This window comes from Cebus imitator, unplaced genomic scaffold, assembly GCF_001604975.1.
Source record: "Cebus imitator isolate Cc_AM_T3 unplaced genomic scaffold, Cebus_imitator-1.0 Scaffold72, whole genome shotgun sequence".
Taxonomy (NCBI): domain Eukaryota; kingdom Metazoa; phylum Chordata; class Mammalia; order Primates; family Cebidae; genus Cebus; species Cebus imitator.
The window spans coordinates 1782137-1799690 of record NW_016107387.1 but is presented as its reverse complement, the minus strand read 5'-3'; positions in this window follow the sequence as shown (position 1 = coordinate 1799690).

Sequence of the window (17554 nt, the reverse complement as noted above, 5' to 3'; positions counted from 1 at the left end):
TGGTAGCAGAGTAAGGATGTCCACTTTTACCACTTCCATTAAACATTAGGTTTGAGGTCCACTCAGTGAAATAACATAAGAAATAAAAGATGTAACACTGGAAATGGGGATGTAAGACTGTCTTTATTTTCAGATAACCTCCTTGTATATATAGTAAATCCAAAGGAATCTATGAAAAATACAAGGACAGTTAAATAAACTTAGGTTTTTAAGATACATGGTCAGTATACAAAATCCATTGTTGGTCTGTAAAACAACAATTAACAAATGGTAACTGAATTTTTAAAATACCATTTACAATAGAATAAAAAACCTAAGTAGTCATAACATTTAATGAAAGGTACACAAGATATCTGTACTCAAAACTACAAGACATTAATAAAAATATGACCTAAATAAATGGAGATATTTGTCATGTTCATAGTTTAGAAGGCTTACTATTGTTCAAATGTCACTTATTCCCCTTCCCCAAGCTGCTTTTTAAAAATAATACAGAATTCTAGAGTAAATTAGCTACAAACTAAGACACTGATGAGTTGCCTACAATTGAAGTATAAGAAAATATGGCATCTATTTTGGCTACATCTGATGTTGTTTTAATTTTTTTTTAATTTCTGGTTTTTTCTTTTTCTGTTTATTTCTTTTTCTTCCTGGGTCTTTTTCCAAATGGTGAAATTTGTCAGACAAGGCATTTCAGATCATTATACAATTGTTGTACTTTACAACAGTATGACATGCTTACAAGTTTTCAGAAGATTCATTAATTCATTCATTTAGTCAACAAATTATTATTGAGAACCTACTATGCACTAGCCATTGTTCTCTAGGCACTTGGATATATGTATACCAGGAGACTTGAGGTCATGCCAAGACTGTACAAAACTGAAGTCACTAAGTCAGAGACTAGGGTGCCTGGGTGCTTTCAGAGTTCCCGCAATGAGAAACAATTTAGGACATATCAAATGTAATTAACATTTATTTTTAAAAACTCATCCATAGTATTTATTAGGTACAAACCTACAGGTAAAATTTGACAGCAATCCAACAATCCAACATGAAGGAGGAGTCAATCATTTATACACAAACTTTAGCGTTGTAAAACATCTTGCTTCCAATTTACTAAACAGGTTTTGGTGAACATGTGGTGCAACTGAAACACACACATGGCTGGAAGGAGCGCCAAATGGCAGAACCACTTTGCAAATCTGTTTGGAGTTTCTTATCAAGTTATATATACAGACACCATATGAACCAGCAATGCTGTTCTCAGGCATTTACCCAAGGGAGGTGAAAAAGTCCATAAAAACCAAACTTGTTCACGAATGTTCTTAGCAGCTTTATCCGTAATAACCCCAAGCTGGTTACATCTCACAATTAAGAGGAATTAAGAAACATGGATGAAACTCAAAGACACTATGTGCAATGAAAGAATTCAGACATAAAGAATACATAAAGAATCCCTCCAGCCACGTGTGTGTTTCAGTTGCACCACATGTTCACCAAAACCCGTTTAGTAAATTGGAAGCAAGATGTTTTACAACGCTAAAGTTTGTGTATAATTGATTGACTCCTCTTTCATGTTGGATTGCTGTCAAACTTTACCTGGAGGTTTGTACCTAATAAATACTATGGATGCATTTTTTAAAATAAATGTTAATTACATTTGATATGTCCTAATCTATTTATAGCATACCCAAAAAAGATAAATCTACTCAATAGTGTCAGCAGAGACCACTGATTGCCTTCAAGGGATATGGAAATATTCTAGATCTTGTGGTAGTAGTTTCATGAGTCTATATATTTTTCAAAACTCATCAAACTGTATACTATAAATGGGTATATTTTATTGTATGTAAATTACACCTTAATAAAATTGACTTAAAAAGAAAAATCTAAAGCAGGTAGGAGAAAAAAAAAAAAACTCACCATATAAGATTTTCTATTTTGGACAACATCATTAAAGCAAATCAAAGTCCCGGAATAGCCACGGAGGATAAAATACTTACACTTCCCAAGAAAGGCAAATACACATTTTGAGTGCTAGTTGGAAATAATCAAACATTAAAATGCATAACATTTGAATGGCCTGATATTCCAGGAGTATCAAAGGAGCTAAAGGGAAGAAAAGCCACATCTGAAACAAATAACTCCATGGCCACGAGTTAGTCTACTCCTAGCCCCAAAGTGGAGGATGTTGGTCTCTCTGAAGCCCCGTGCACATTTGGGAAAGGAGCAACTATCCACAGGACACAAAGGGACCCAAGACACAAAACCTTCTGTGTGGCCATGTGCAGAGGAAGGGTGATAGGCCCTGATTTGTGTCTCCATTTGCTCTGGGCTGGCAAGAGCCTTAGTGAGAGAAGTGCTCAGCAGCCCAAATGTGGATATGATTTGTAAATAAAATACAGTCAAACAACTGCAAGCAAACAGTGTGTGTGGTGTGTCTTCTGCCCAAATTCAACCGTCGAGTCAGTGAAGGCTGGGTGTGTTAAGAAACCAAATGTCTCTGGGGTCAGTGTAGCATTCTGGTTTAGAAATCAAGGATCTTGGCCTTCGCTTTGAAAACGAAACTGTTCAATGTGCAAAAACGGACTTAACATAAATAATGCGGCAGCTCTTACGGAGAGGCCTCGCCGATGCTGGTGGTCTCCAGACACTCACAGTCTGGGATTTCATGTGACATTTCAAAACCACGAATCGTTATAAGTCACACAAATCTGTCACATCACTTGAATTTGTGCTTCACCAAATCCCTGTCTAATTTTTCAAAGACTTTCACCCAATGAAGTCGCTGCTCTCTGATCCAATGGGTTTGTCATATCACCCATTGTCACAGCTTGTATTTCTATTATGTGAATGAAAATTTTCCAGGAATGTTGAACAGAGTTCAATCTTGCTAATAGTTGGTACAATATTTAGGCAACCAAGTTATATTGGACATTGCTATAAAACTCCTTTCTCACAAATTCACCTAAAGGAAGGCATGGCTGTTCCATATTGGTTACCAACCACTGTTACCTTAAGTTACAATTTCAGAGCAGGCACAGCAGAATCCAGTCCTCAGCTTCTGCTTGTGGGTTCTCACCCATGCTTCTCCCTGGAAACTCAGCTTCTCTTTACTTCCCTAGGGATTTATAAAAAATCTCCTCAGGTTTGTTCTGTCCATTTACCCACACTTCTCACTCCTCACTCCAACCACAAGTCCTCCTTCCCCAGATTGTATTATCGCCTATTACATTTAAATGATTTAATTATATTATTAAAATTATTTTATTAAGCATCACACACTAAAGACATCGATATTATAAGGAAATGTTTGATTTTTAAGGGGAAGGGAGGAATTTTCTATATTCCACGTTCACATGTTTTAATCTGTCACCATGATCCCCCATCACCATATATTATTGTTTTATTAACTGGACCAGAAGTTAAAACCTTTTTGTTAAGAACTCTGATTCAACCCTTTCTTCCTGTCATCTTTTCATCAATAAGGCTTCAGATCTCAGAAAATCCGCTCCAAGTGTGTTATGGTGGTATCTCTCCCATGTTTTCATACATGAGTTAACTGATCAGCTGCCACCTGGAGCTTGCCTTTCCTTCTCATTCCTCTTTCCAGCCCCAGATCTATTGCTACCAGGCACTTTTATTTCCGTCTGCATTCCACTATCCTCTGCCTATCATCTGCTGGATTTTACTGTTACATGGTAGTGCCAATCACCCTACTGTCCACAAGCATCTCTCACCAAGCACTGCTGTCCCCCTTGTCAAGGTACCAGTGCTGCTTAAAGTATAGAAAAAGTGGAGAGAAGGTCTAGCCCTATTTTGAGTTATGCTTTGTTGGTAGTGACCTGATCTGTGACTCTCTGTGCTCCATTTCCTTAAGAGATTATATTGAACTGGCTCATCCTCTTTTCATTCATTGTCCCCTTGCACATACAACTGACGGCATACCTGGCTTGGCTGAGTGACAGACAATCTGCTAAACAGAGAATGATCCTGCTCTTCCAGGCCCTGTCCTGACTTAGTACGTTAAAAAAATATTGACGAAAGGAGCCTATTTCCTTGTTTTCTCTTTTCCTTTAAATGACCTCTCATTCAACGAGCTTCCTCTTAGTAAAACTGACATCTGATTGAGCCACTGGACCATGTCTTGACACATATGAGCTCTGGGGGCTCAAAGCAGCTTAGACTAAAGCTGAGGCAACAACCACTGTACCTCTCTCATCAATGAAACTTACAAACTTTTGTAATGTTTTCAACCCAAGTATCTTATGAAATTAGTTGATAGAAAGATGAGTGATGCTCTGTTTTCTGAATGCACCCAAGCATTTCTAAGCCTTGAATACTGATTTTTGTTCTGGAATTTGGTCCAGATATTTGATCATTTTATTGGGAATTGTTTTTCCTAAGAGAGATGAGCAGTTTTCAAATGATTTAGGCATGGGGTTAACCAATATCAGATTATGATAGGCTGCTATGTAAGAATCTGATTAAGAGGAGGGTTAAGATGTTTATAGCTGTCCAGGAGAGATGATGGAAGGTTGGACTCCAGTGGAAGCAATGAAAGTGGATAAAGGATCTAAGAAATTTAAGAGATATTTTGGAGATGTGATGTAGACTTCATGCACTTCAGGTGTCTTAGTAAGCTTGGGTTGCCATAACAAAATACTATAGGCTGGATGGCATGAGCAGCAGAAATTTATTGTCTCACAATTTTGGAGGCTCCAAGTTTGAGATCAGGGTGTCAGCAGGGTCAGGTTCTGGTGAGGGCTTTCTTTCTGGCGCAGATAGCTGCCTGTTTACTTTGTCTTCACATTTCAGAGAAAGAGAGAAGCTGTCTGATATCTCTTCTTGTAAGGGTGCTGATTCCACCATTAGAACCCATCTTCATTAACTCATCTATACTTAATTACTTCTCAAAGGTCCCCTCTCTAAATACTATAACATTGGGAATTAGAGCCTCAACATATGAATTTTGGGGGGACACAATTTTGGCCATAGCAGAATGTGTATGCACACACACACACACACACACACACTCACAAACACACACACAAACACAAAGACACACAGAGTATACACCTGGAGACATGGTGACCCAAGCAGCCACAAACTCTTCACCCATGTCCACTTGGGGAGAAGTTTCTGTCTAGGTTTGAAAATCAACACGGGTGATCTGTGGTGGTGATGTCTGCAGTTAAGATTTACACATAATTAGCAAGTTAAGTTATTTACCCTCTTCAATCTCAGATTTCCCATCAGAAGACTGAAATGATTAAAATGTACTCTGTAGAAGCTTAGAAGTTTGAGATGGTACATTCTGAGGGCCTGCTTGAGATCATGCTATATTTTAAGATAGAAACGGTTGTCAGATTTTAAAGCTGATGTTCTGCGTGTTTTCTAGAAAACAGAGTCAGAGAATAAGAATTTATTAGTGTTTATCCAACATTCTCTTCAAGTCAGTAGACATGAGTCACCAGAAGTATACTCTGCGTTTAAATATTGGTGTTTTCTGTAACTTTAAAAGTGGCTAAAACTATGTATGTAGTCAGGAGTTATATGCATTGAGGACCAGCTCTGTGCCCGATACAGTACTGAGGACTTGAGACTTAGCAGTAAGCAAAAAAATAAATAAATAAATAAATAAAAATAAGACCTAATCTTAGCCTCCCTGGAGCTCACCGCCTAATGTGAATATAGATTTTGAATCACTGGCTGTAAGTTAGAAGGCTGATGTGAAATGGAGGTCTGTGGTGGATGGGAACAGGTAACCAGGGGAGCTAAACCAGTCTTGATGATCGGTCAAGTCATCTTTGAGGCAACGACCATTGGGCTGAGACTTGAAGGAGGAACAAGAATGATGTAGGTAAAAATGGGAAAAGAAGCATATCCCAGGCAGAGAACAGTTTGGAGACACAAAAGAATATGGCTCCTTAGAGAAACTAACAGGAAAAGTAGTGGACTAGGGAGTAGAGTGAGCAGGACTCAGTGGCCCAGGATGAAGCCAGGGCAGCAGACAGAGGACAGAGTGTGGAGGGTCTTATAAACCTTACTAATACTGTTGGATAATTCTGAGTGCAAAAAATAGGAAACTAATGGAGAATTGCAATGAAATATCACACGGAGATTTTCTCCCCTCTGGTCAAGGAATACTAGTAGTAACAACTGTGACAGAGTAAAGGATACTAAGGGCATCACAAAGAATAGTGACCACCACGAGTTCTGAGGGATTCCATCTCCTTCTTTAAGAAAATGCTGAGCAGTGACTCAAAGAGGCAGCTACCAAGAGGCATTGGTAGGAAGAAGTGGAAGGCAGTTCTGTCTAGACATAGAGACATTTTTAGGCCTACAAATAAACAAGATTAATGCAACATCCTATGACACTAGGTCAATGGAGTGAAAATATGTCTATTGGTTAAAAATTATTATGTTGCAAATAATAGAAAACCCAGTACTCACTCTAGCTTAAGATTAATTAAATTAATTGACTCAAATAATTGGAAGTCCAGGTAAGCTGAAGCTGGATTCCAGATCTGTGCCTCTGCATTTCTCTTAGCTGTACCCTTCTCTGTGCTGGCTACGTTTTTCTCCCGGTGGCAACGTGGCTAGGATGCCACACACACCACCACCCAGGAGAGAAGAGAGTGCTTCTTCCAGTGAGTGTGTACTGAAAGCAGAGAAGCTTATTTCTCAGAAAACTTGAGCAATCTTTTCCTCATATGATTCAAGTTGGATCCCATACCCATTTTTGAAACAATCCCCGTGATTGAGAGGGTGTCCTTGTGCTGAGTGGCTGAGACCCGAGCTCTGTTCCAGTTAATGTGGCAAGCTCGATGGTACCCCCAGTGGACAGGTCGGGCTCACCCTCGCTGATGGGGGTCGGTCATCATCCCTTGGAACATCTGAGATGCATGGGGGAGAGATCGAACATAGATAAATCAGGATCCTGGTAGGAAAGAGAAAGCGAGGAATAGATTCTGGGTAGAAACCAGCAATCACTTACCCCAGGGATGGGCAAACTTTTTCTGTAAAGGGACAGATAGTAAACATTTTAGGTTGTTGCAATTACTCCACTCTGCCTTTGTAACAGGAAAGCAGTTGTACAGACAATATGTAAATGAATGAGCATGGTTATGTTCCAATAAAACTTTATTTATAAAAATAGGTGAAATGTGGCTTCTAGGCAAAAAGTTATGGAACCTTGATTCATTGTATCCTATATTAATTAGGACATTTTAGCTTTCTCCTCTGGATTATTTTCCATCTGAAAATGACCTTCTTGTGAATTTTCTTGTTGTGATTTTTACCTTATTTCATTCATGTATAAAATTGCTGGAGGGCAGGGTGCAAATGGCAGTGAGTGGTTACAAGATAGCAAGATAAAGAATGTGTTATATTCCTGAGTCCTGCACTATGTGGGTAGACTCCCATAGGGATGGCTGTTTTGTCATACTGTGACATTTTCAGATGGTGTTATTTGAAAAGCTTTAAACTTAATCCAAATAAAGAATGCAGACCTCATTTCATATTCATTGCCTTGCACACTAACAGAGCTTTAGAAATTTTGCTAAATGTGGACTTGGACATGAGTCATATGATTTTTACTAGTGGAGTCATAGCTAAATTAGAAAGACAAGACACAAAGACATTAAGGGACATTAAAGGTGACAAATATGATATATTACTGGGACCGAGGAGCCAACATTTGTGTGCTCTTCCTGGTCTTTGTCAATTTTCGAATCAAAATTGGGAAATTAAATTCCAAGAGGGGAAAGAGAAGGATTTACTTTCAAGTTGCAAGGAGCAAAGAAAGAGTAAATACTTTCTCACTGAGCACGATACTGCTCATTTTCTGGCATCGTGTTTGACAAGAAGTGATTTCTGACTCACTTGCAAAATAATCTCTTCAGATTTTAACTGAAGAGACTTGGATGAAGTCAGGAGTTGCAAAATGGATGCTTGGAATCAGAAAGCCACAGAAACCAGGGAGCAAAAATGGGGTGGGTGAAAAAGGAAGCGTAAGGCAGAAAACTGCAGATACCAAAAAAATGTTACATGTAAGTGATGCAATGATACTGACCAATCATGAGACATCACCACTGGCTGAAAGGAAACAGGTGGGGTGTGTCACTCCAAATTATTTTTGTGAGTCTGAAAGGCAGCAATTAAGCAGGGGGGAATAAGTCACATTTGCAAAAACCAGAAATTATATTTGTATAGTTTCTGAACCCACTGGCAAATTTAGATTTGACAGAATACTGCGGAGCTGTTACCTTTGGTTGGATAATCATGAGGACGTGTTATCAATCCAAATTGCCCTGATCGAATCTTTGTTTATCCCTAACACTGCAAAGGTTTCCTTTTTCTTTTTTCCTTTTAGTAATACAAATAATTGCAAGTTCGGTATCAGTCCTCAGAAATCTTTCTTTGTGCTCTTGTCAAATTCAAATGTTTACTAAAATGCATCATGAATAGAAAGTGGTGGAAAGCTTGCAGCCTCCTGTGAATACCCAAATAAAGATTATAATTCAGAATAACATTGAAAACTTAACAAGAGGATAGAAGTGAGACTACAGCATCAATTGTCCTCATTGTAAAACAGATAGAGCTGAACTAATAAAATTTCTACTCAGGCTTCTACTTAAGACAAACCCCAAAAACTTTTTGTAAAAATAACACTGTCCCATAAGCAAACCCAAACTTATGGGACAGTGTTATCTTAAAAAAAAAATTTTTTTTTTGAGACAAAGTCTCGCTCTGTGCCCAAGCTGAAGTGTGGTGGCACAATCTCAGCTCCCTGCAATCTCTGCCTCCTGAGTTCACGCGATTCTCCCGCCTCAGCCTCCGGAGTAGGTGGGATTACAGGCGTGCACCACCACGCCCAGCTAATTTTTGTATTTTTAGTAGAGACAGGGTTTCACCATGTTGGCCAGGCTGGTCTTGATGACCCCGTGATCCGCCCTCCTCAGCCTCCCAAAGTGCTGGGATTACAGGTATGAACCACTGCGCCCTGCCTCAAAAAACTTTTAAAAATGCTTTTATTCACTCCTGGCTTCCCATTATTTGTTGCAAGTCTCAGAGACACATGGCCTAAAGTAATGAGAAAATAGAACAAACATCCCTCTGAAAATCCTTTGTGTTCTGTGGGGCAAGAAATTTATTCTTCCTAACGTACCCTCATTCTATGCTCCTGAGAAGATTTAAAAAATAAATTCAGGGGCTGGGTACAGTGGCTCACGCCTGTAATCCCAGCACTTTGGAAGGCCGAGGTGGGCAGATCACATGAGGTCAGGAATTTGAAACAAGCCTGGCCAATATTGTGAAACCTTGTCTCAACTAAAAATACAAAACAATTAGCTGGGCATGGTGGCGGGTGCCTGTCATCCAGCTAGTTGGGAGACTGAGGCAGGAGAACTGCTTGAACCCAGGAGGTGAAGTTTGCAGTGAGCCGAGATCGTGCCACTGCACTCCAGCCTGGGCAACAGAGCAAGACACCGTCTCAAATAAAATAAATAAATAAATTCGGGAAAATAGCTGGGCTACACAGGGAAGACTGGAGTGACCTGCTCTATCAGGAGGTGCCATCTCTCAGAGTAAAGCAGGAATGAAATCAGGAAGAATCTCAAGAGCTGTGTATTCCAGGGATTTTTTGTTTTGTGAGTACTCCCTCAGTTCCGAAACCCAAGAACCAATAGATAAGGAATGGAACAGAGTGCTCTCACAGAAGAACAGAAAAATACACTTGGAAACCTGCTGGACGCCAGAAATTAGACTAGAGCATGAAAATACTTCATAAGCTCTAGAGTTTGGAAGTGGATTAACCATAACACAGTGTAAAGATAATAAGACCAAGATCCACCCTTTCCCCTAATCGCCATTTGAGAATTGAGTCTGGATGGGTTTTTCTTATTGAAGCATGTGAAGAGCCCAGCATCTCCAAAAGTTTAACAATGAGTGCATTAAAACTATTCTGTAGCACAATCTATAAGGACAGCATTTTCCTGACGAAGAGGAAGCATCTGAATATTATCTAATGCAGAATCCATGTGAAAATTCAGACAACTGTTTAGCTTTCGCAGCTTGGTTAAGTACGCCATACCCTGCATGCCTCATCATAAAGACTGAATAGACTGAGATAAGGGCTTGAGCTTGAGCAATAAAATTTGAGAAAGAGAAGAAGATGGAATTGCTTTCGAGATATAGAAACTGGGATATAGACGGTCTGCAAGAAATTAAGGACGTAGTAGTAGAATTAAAATTAGCCTCCAGGGCAGCAAAGAACAATAAAAAATGATGCTGTAGAGGTCGATTTTGCAAATTTCCCAGGAAGGACATGGCTCCAGTATACTTCTTTAGCTTTTAGCCACTCACCCCTTGCTCCCTAGCCTTCAATCACAGGTTTTCTTTTCTTTCCTCAAAGACATCAAGCTTTTCCCCTCCAGGACCTGTCATTACTTCTGGCTTGAATGTATTCCTCCCTTCGGTTCACTAGGCTGGGTTTGAATCCCAGCTCAGGCAATTTGCCTGACCTCTTGGAGACTCTTTCTCCTTATCTGTAAACCCAATTAATATCACATCTTCTTCGCTCTGCTGTCATGAGACTTAAAGGAGAAATACCCCTTTTAATGATTATCTTGCGCATGAGACTAACAATAAACTCCAAAATACCAAGTGTTTGCCTTTTTTTGTCTTTAGATATTTTGTACCTAAAAGACATAGCAAATGTTATAAAAGTTAAAATGGAAGCTATAGAAGAACATTTCTCATTTTTGTGTTTGTGCAGTGAGAACACTTATGATCTATGCTCCTAGCAAATTTGATGTATACAGTATTAGCAAATTTCAGGTATACAATGTCCTATGGAAGGACACCTTCTGAGCCAAAAAAAAAAGGATTATTCATACAGAATAATGCTCACTGTGTTTCACTCAAGTTTACACACCAAGACACAATCTATAAAACTTTATATAGATGAAAAAAATTTCAACTTCTGTATGAGAAAATGGTTTTAAAAGTAACCCATCAGTAGATAAGTAAAAATTAGGCTGATTTATCAAACTTCTTGGTGCAGCCTTAAATGCCAGAGGACAACAAAGAACCTCAAAGCAATCTGAGAAGGAAAGATTGTGATCCAAGGATGTAGTGTTAAGCTGTGCTTTGCGTAAAGGCAACAGAAATACACCCTCAAAAGAAAGGACTCAGAAAATACTAGGCATATACTCTCCCTGGAAAACAGTCCCTTGAAGAAGTATTGCAAACAACTGTAAGCTCAAAATCAGATGTTTGAGGCTGGAAAAAATAATCATAAAAGTATTGGCAATGTGCGCTGAAAAAAGTTAGACTGAAGAGAGATCCAAATAATTGTAAACCTGTCATAAAACTGAATGCAAATGACCATTATCCTCACAAAAGAAGATAAAATATTTTAATGAAAAGTGATATGAATAATCTCAATCTATAAAACCATATTACATTAACAAAGACCAAGATGTGAATGGGGAAAAGAAAATGTAAATCTTTGTTAAATACTTTGCTTATATTAGGGTGACTGAAAAAACACAAGTTTCTTTTTTTTTTTTGGAGATGGAGTCTCTCTCTGTCATCCAGGCTGGAGTGTAATGGCATGATCTCAGCTCACTGTGACCTCTGCCTCCTGGATTCAAGCAATTCTCTTGCCTCAGCCTCCTGAGTAGCTGGGATTACAGGTGTCTGCCACCACACCTGGTTAATTTTGTTGTATTTTTAGTAGGGACGGGGTTTCACCATGTTGGCCAGGCTGGTCTCAAACTCCTGACCTAGTGATCTGCCCACCTCAGCCTCCCAAAGTGCTGGGATTACAGGCTTGAGCCACCGTGCCCGGCCCAAGTTTCTTAATTCTACTAACTTGCAAACTGATAGGTTAAGAGTATATTTTAAAAGCCTAAAGATAATTTATCAGAGAAAAGGAAATTTTTTTCTTTTTTAAGGAAAGCTTTGTCTGCTTGAGAAAAAAGAAAGTAGAAAGAAATCTCAAGACATAGACCAAATATACTAACTAGAAATGAGATAAATTCAACTATTCTAGAAGAGATCCTCAAATTTGTATGTTAATAAAGCAAAGTCCAGTTATCTTCTATTTATTTAAGACATACCTAAAACAAATTCATATAAAAATGTAACAAGTCAAATGCAAGCAAAAAGGCAAAACATGAATTATAATATTAGTAGAGGACTATGTAGAGTTTAAAAATGAGAGCGTCAGATGAGACTGAGATGAAGGACACTATTTGAGTGTGTCAAAACTAGAAGTTTGTGTGATGATAGAGCACTAATTAACCTTTCTGTGCCAAAGTCAGTGCTTAAAATACACGTAAAGCTAAAACTCTTAGAAGTGCAAGGATAAATTTACAGAGGCATGTATATCTCAAAGTAATTAAAGAATAAGGTTTGGGATGCTGAGGTGGGTGGATCATGAGGTCAGGAGTTCGAGACCAGCCTGGCCAACATGGTGAAACCCTGTTTCTACTAAAAATACAAAATTAGCCAGGCGTGGTGGCACATGCCTGTAATCCCAGCTACTCAGAAGGCTGAGGCAGGAGAATTGCTTGAACCCAGGAGGCGGAGGTTGCAATGAGCCGAGATCATGCCACTGCACTCCAATCTGGGAGACAGAAGGAGACTCTGTCTAAAAAAAAAAAAAAAAAAAAAAAAAAAAAAAAAAAAAAAAAAAAAAAAAAAAAAAAAAAAAGAAAGAAACAAACAAACAAAAAAACAAATGAAGAACTTCGAAAATTATTATTAATAAAAGCAATAAGGTTTATTTCAAAAAATCATTTTAAACTTTGAATTCTACAAAAAATGAGTATACCCCCTCCCAGAAAACACAGAACTTTTGAAAAAAGTACTATATATTAAGCAACAAATAAAATCTCCAGCTTCAAAACATAGAGATAAAATAAATATAAGGAAAGAAGGTTTTCCCTGTTTACCACTAAGAAGTATTTAGAAAATATAGTGGAAGGCCAGGGCATGGTGGTTCATGCCTGTATTCCCAGCACTTTGCGAGTCCGAGGTGGGCAGATCATGAGGTCAAGAGATAGAGTAAAAAAAAAAAGTAAGCTGGGCATGGTGGTATGCACCTGTAGTCCCAGCTACTTGGGAGGCTGAGGCAGGCGGGCGGGTGGGCAAGCTGGAGGGAGGGATGAAGGAAGGAAGGGAAAGGAAGGAAGGAAGGAGGGAGGGAGGGAGGGAGGGAGGGAAGGAAGGAAGGAAGGAAAGAAGGAAGGAAGGAAGGAAGGAAGGAAGGAAGGAAGGAAGGAAGGAAGGAAGGAAGGAAGGAAGGAAAGAAATAGGGTGGAAAAATATCTCAATCACGAAGGCAATCACAAATATAAACTGCCTGGGAATAAGCTTCAAAATAAAAGTACAGATGAAAAAAAACCAATAAAATTTACTGACAAGCTTAGAATGAAATGGAAATCCATGGAGAAGCACATCCTGTTCAAGAGAATCTACTAGTGAGAAGATATTTGTTCTCCCCTCAAGTCTTGAATTTCAATGCAATTTCAAATAAAATTGAAACGGGATTCAGGAGAAACCTATATTTCCTCTTTGGGGAAAAAATGTGAAAGCCAAGAAAACTGCGAAATGAAAGAGGAATTTAAAAAGTATAACGCTATTGAGAATGTCTGAAGAAAACCTAACAAGTGCTTCCTGAGTGAAAGTTACTATAGAGGCAACCAAAGTGTGTAGGGAATAGAGGTGCCTTCAAGAAGAGTCTGGGATGATGGTTCTAAGTGTGGTCCCAAGACCAGCAGCTGAGTCATCACCTTGACACTTGCTAGAAATGCAGATTCTCAGGGCCTGGCGCGGTGGTTCATGCCTGTAATCACAATACTTTGGGAGGCCAAGGTGGGCAGATCACCTGAGGTTGGGATTTTGAGACCAGCCTGATCAACATGGAGAAACCCTGTCTCTACTAAAAATACAAAATTAGCTGGGTATGGTGAGGCACACCTGTGATCCCAGCTACTCAGGAGGCTGAGGATGGAGAATCACTTGAACCTGGGATGTGGAGGTTGCAGTAAGCTGAGATCTCGCCATTGCACTCCAGCCTGGGCAACAAGAGCAAAACTCTGTCAAAAAAAAGAAAGAGAGAGAGAGAGAGAGAGAGAGAAAGAAAGTAGAAAGAAAGAGAAAGAAAGGCAAGAAAGAAAGAAGGAAGGAAGGAAGGAAGGAGAAAGAAAGAGAAAGAGAGAAATAGAAGAAAGAAAGAAGGAAAGAAGAAAGAAAGAGAAAAAGAAAGAAAGAGAAAGAGAAAGAACGAAAGAAAGAAAGGAAAAGAAATGCAAATTCTCAGGCCCCACCTTCAGCCCTACTGAAGGTGGGGCCCAGGAATCTGTGTTTTAATATACTCTAGAAAATTGCACAGTGAAGTTTGATGACCACTCATCTGTATGTAGAATACTCATTTGTCAGAACTAGAAACTTAGTTGCACAGTTATGATGATGCAATGGAAAATAAGAGAATGAAAATAATTACATGACAGAATCAAGAGGATGAAAGAGAAAAGGGCATCTCCTATCAGTGCAGACTGAAAAGTCTAGGACTGAGAAGTTACTTAACAGGAGTCCCAGGTCTGGATCCTTACTCTGTGACATCACAGCCAGGTGACCCTAGACCTGCTGCTTCATGCTTCACCTCACTTGTGGCCTGCATTCCTTAGATCCCTTGTCTTTGTGATGCTGGGTGGAACGTGGTGTTCTCCTGCTGGTGGAAAATAGAACTTAATCATTTCCTAGAAAATCCATTTCAGTACAAATCACTTAATTCTAGATTTCAGACCCTCCCCTGTCCTCGGTGGCAATGAATTCCTGAAGACTGAACGAAGAACCATATGGGGCTAGGGTGGAGATGCATCTGGCCCAGAGCCTTCGTCTGTCCTAAGCGTGGCATCCACTGGAATGTTCTATGCTTCCTGTACAGGGACAACCTCCTTGTGGGTGTCTGTTGTTCTAATGATCCCATCCAGCCTCCAGCTACACAATCCATGCTATTTTCTGCTACAGCATCTTCTCCTACTGGCAATGAGATCCCTTTAGATCCACAACCTTTTACCCAGCTAACTTCAGTGCCTCTCATTTCACCTGGGGACCACAGGACTCTGAGAGGCTGTTTGAGATACTCTCTGCACCTTGCATCTCACAAAACCATCTGTCCTCTTTCTGCTTTTTCATGGTTGTTGGGGTTGCCTGAAAGGTTGCATTTGACTGTTTAGTGCTGTTCAGTTTCTGATCCACATAGCTGTTTACATGGTTTTGGAGCTCAGATACATGTTTTCCAGTTCAAAGGAGTGCCCCCCAACCCAAGTTTCTAGAAGTAAAAAAGATCCTTTGAAATTGAAAACTCATCAGGCAAGTTAAATTCTAGACTTGACACAACTGAAGAAAGAATTCTTGAATTAGAAGATGATACTAAGAAAATAACTTAGAATAAAGCATCAAAGTCACTTGAAAACAAGAAAAGTTACAATGAAAGAAAGGTGACAGAGAGGTTTTAACGTGTAGCTAATAAAAGCTATTGTATAAGGAAGAGATAGGACAGCCAAAAATGTGTACTCTGCAGTTGCTAGGTACAGTATTCTGCATAAGTCCATTAGATCAGGGTAGCTGCTAGTGTCCCTCAAATAGCCTATATCCTTATTAACTCTTGACCTGCTTGTTCTAGGACTGCGACATAGATGTGCTTTTTCTCCCACATGGCAGCATAGAAATGCAGAATTTTCTCTTTCTGATGAACTCAAATATTTATCATTATGAATTGCCCCTCTGTATTCTAATAGTACTTTTTGTCTAAAAGAAGAGTCTGATATTAATATAGCGACACCAGTTTTCTTTTGGTTAGTGTTTTGCTTGCTCCATCTTTTTCCATCTGCCTACTTTAAACCTGCCTGTGTCCTTCTGGTTGGATAGAATTCATTTAAATATTATAAGTATAATAATCTTTGATTTTCAACTGGAACATTTAGTCCACTTACAATTAGTGATTATTGATGCACTCAAATTTCAAACTGCCATCTTAACTATATGTTATTTGTCTTGTTCTATTTATTCCATTTTAATCCTTGTTTTATCTTGGAGACAAGAGTTAGTGGTTACTCTACAGATGACATCACATGTTTATAATTTATCAAAATCTAATATTAATTGTCCTGGACAAGGCAAAAACTACTTTTATCCTTTGACTCATATCCCATTATTGTCAGGCATTTTGATTCTTTCCAAAATTTGAAACTCACCAAAACATTGTTAATATTTATTGATAAAGTCAATATTTATGTAAATTTACCCACATACTTAGATATCCTTTATCATTAAGAAGTTTTCCACATTCACATTTCAAATATCTACAGATCTGTTATACGTTCCTTTGGGACAAACGGATGAGGAAATGGGGCTTCCAGATTTTTAACAATGTTTCACAATCTCTTCGGTTTGCAGTCTATCACTGTAGGCATTTCCTGAATGAAAAGTCAAAAGCCAGCAGCCTGGTGCGTGCTATGACAATGGGCCACCAGAGTAGTAATTAGAATGACTCAGAAAATGAAGTACATAGACTGGCTTCATCTGGAATTGTTTGATTTATTTTAACATGATCCTACCCTCAGCCACTTCATATATCCTAATTACAGTTCTAAATTAAAATGAATGTTCTCTTTCTGTGGTCCTCCTCTGAAATGACTGGAAAAATTCTGGCCATGGCAAGTCCAATGGCAAGAATTACATAAGTGAAATAAGCCAGTTGGCTCAAATATTTGACTGAAATGCAATATTCTGCAGGGATTCTAAGTGCCATAACTCACTTGGTTTCAGCAGAGATGGTTAAACAAGCAGCGTTGCTAGTGAAGGTAGAAGGTGGCCCACCTGTGAGGGCAAGGAAGCATTTCTGAGGTTGAGCAAATTATGTGAGCTGATGCCTTCCAGCAACTAGTCCTTTTGGAATCCCAGGACTGAAAACCCAGGGATAAGGTTCCATTTTGCCAGATAAATGACAGTAAATAGAATGTTTGGGACATCTTCTTTCCCTTGTCACTTGGAGAGTTCTATGAGGTTTTTCTGGGCTCCATGTGTCCATGGCTACAGAGCAGGTTACTTCCCCGCTTCCACTCTGATTTCTCATAAGTGCCTTCCCCACTTTCAAGCTTAAAATGGGAAAATGTTTTGGGGTCATGACGATTTCAAGTGAATTCTTAGGCCTTGGAATTCAGTAAAAAACAATGTGATGTTTTTTACTGCAGAGATAATCTTCTGGCTATCCCCGACCTCTGGCCATGGTGAAGGGAAGATCATGGTACTTTTTCAGTATGGTGATTTTTCTCCCCTCTTCTTTCAGTATAGATTCTATGACCGTTTAAATCTCTCTGTCTGGTTCTGATCCACCAACTCCTACAGACTGGTTGCTACTAAAAACTCATTTTTATGTGGCACATATACACCATGGAATACTATGCAGCCATAAAAAAGGATGAGCTCATGTCCTTTGCAGGGACATGGATGAAGCTGGAAACCATCATTC